The 2,170-nt window shown below is 51.7% G+C and overlaps 1 protein-coding gene across 1 annotated transcript in view; it reads right to left on the bottom strand.

Annotated features, from left to right (window-relative positions):
* Positions 1-2,170, bottom strand: part of CCDC9 (coiled-coil domain containing 9) — a gene marked incomplete at its 3' end in the record, with an annotated part of 10,395 nt that overhangs the window by 1,249 nt on the left and 6,976 nt on the right. The window lies entirely within an intron of this gene.

Below are 2,170 nucleotides of genomic sequence, written 5' to 3'. Positions count from 1 at the left end.
AGCGGTGGGATGGTTCCAGGGCCACAGCTGGGCCATCCTTGAACCTGGGTAAAGAGAAAGGGGTGAGCAGGCAGCTGGTGGCACAGGGAGAACAGGTAGGGCGGGAAGAGTCACCGGGGGAGGTGGGGGCCACGGTTAGAAATCAAGATCACAGACCACAAGGTCATCAACCGAATGGGGGAGCATGTCACTGATTAAAGCTCAGAATCAGGTGAAAGACAAAAGGCAGGTGTGACATGGTAGTACAAACGCAGAAAAATGGTCAGTATTTGACAGCAATTCCCCACCTCAACAAGAATGTGCAAGTTCAACATCGCCAGCTTCCTGTCCAGCCTCATCTAAATCTCTCTCTCTCACCTCCCAAGCTTAGCAAGTTCTCCTACCACAGAGCTCCTGCCGCATGACCTTTGCACGTGCTGCTTCTGGGGCTCGCTTCCTCCGATCTCTCCGGGGCCGGCTCCGTTACCTCCTTCAGGCCTCAACTCAGAGGCCTTCCTAACCTTTCCAATCACGTATTATTACATACACTGTGTTGCGTGCTAAGTTGCTTCAGTCGTGTCCAACTCTTTGCAACCCCATGGACTGCAGCCCACCAGGCTCCACTGTCCATGGGATTCTCCAGGCAAGAATACTGGAGTGGGTTGCCATGCCCTCCTCCAGGGGGTCTTCCTGACCCAGGGACTGAATCCTCATATCTTACATCTCCTGCATTGGCAGGCGGGTTCTTTACCACTAGTGCCACCTGGGAAGCCCAATTACATACATTATCTAGGTCTAAAACAGAAGCCTCCAAACCTCTCCATACTCTGCTTCATTATTCTTCAGCATGTGACATTAGCTCTATTCACTGCACAATTTGCTCTATTCAATGCAAACGTGAGACTTGATGCAGGCTGCTGTGGGGACGTAAGAGGACTTTCTCAGTCTTAAGCCCAAGAACATCTCCAAAAAGCTCACCTGCCTCCCCCTCAGAAACATCAGCTACGGTATCTGTGCAAAATGTTTCTCACGCTGGCAAAGGCTTAGCTCACAATCCAAAAATAAATGCTCCGACCCCCAGGCACACAGACAAGATCCTCTTTCTTTAGCCAACGCTGTGGCAAAGGATAGAGGATGATGTAAAAACGACAGCTGTCCATCTTAAGACTGCCGTTCAACAGCTCTTCCGGAATCTTCTCCGCCTTTGCTATGGCAGTTAGCCCTCCTGTGGATGATGCCTTTGCTTTGACTAATGGGATGTTTCCTGGGACCCGAAAAGCAACAGAGTCAGACCTGAGAATAATAATGCCACCAGGATAAGGTGCTTGGGTAGGTGGGGGACACAGTTAGAGGGATGAAGGGAGGATGTCAAGGGGCCATCGCTGTAATTCTTCATGCCCTCCCTGCATGAGAACTCACATCCGCACCCTTGGCTGTAGAACCACGGCAGTACTATCGAGCTGACAGTTTAATTTCCTGCCACAGCAAGGTGGGGTCTGCTGGCTAACAGAACGGGGAAGTGTCTCATTCTCCCTCCTGCACATCTGCCAATACTATGGCCAGTGCTTCCCCCAGTAGCCCCATCCCTCAGCGTGAACCCTAGAATGCACACATGCAGGGCAGAAGTGAGTTCAACCCCAGCTGGACCCACAGCTTCCAGTCCAGCCTCAATCAGCCCAACTTAGAAGGCCGGTGAGCACAGGAAAAAGAAATGTTTCGGGACTTCCCTGGCGGTCCAGTGGTTAAGAATCCACCTTCCAGGGCAGAGGATCTGGGCTCAATCCCTGATCGGGCAAGCTAAGACCCTACAGGCCTTGGAGCAACTAAGCCTGCCTCCCGCAAGAGCTGAGCCCAGGCCCCCTGGCGCCTGCGGGTCACAGTGAAGAGCCTGCACACCATAACTGAGTCCCGACGCAGCCAATACATAAATAAACAAACGGTTGTAAAAAAGTATGGCTGAGTCCTTCTGCCGTTCACCTGAAACTATCACAACATCTGTTGTTACACTGGCGGCGATATCCCAATACAAAATGCTTTAGGTGTTTAAGAAAAAGAAACGCTTTCTGTGGCCCTGAGATTTGGCGATGGTTATGCAGTGTTACCCAGCTCGTGCTAACTGATACACACGATGAGAAACCCAAGAAAGGCCAAGGAGTCAGAAGTCAGCGTGAAGGCAGAGGAGCCCCACAGG

This window comes from Bison bison, unplaced genomic scaffold, assembly GCF_000754665.1.
Source record: "Bison bison bison isolate TAMUID 2011002044 unplaced genomic scaffold, Bison_UMD1.0 scf7180017864313, whole genome shotgun sequence".
Lineage (NCBI taxonomy): Eukaryota > Metazoa > Chordata > Mammalia > Artiodactyla > Bovidae > Bison > Bison bison.
The sequence above is the reverse complement of the archived record's forward strand: the minus strand, read 5'-3'. Positions and strand labels throughout refer to the sequence as shown.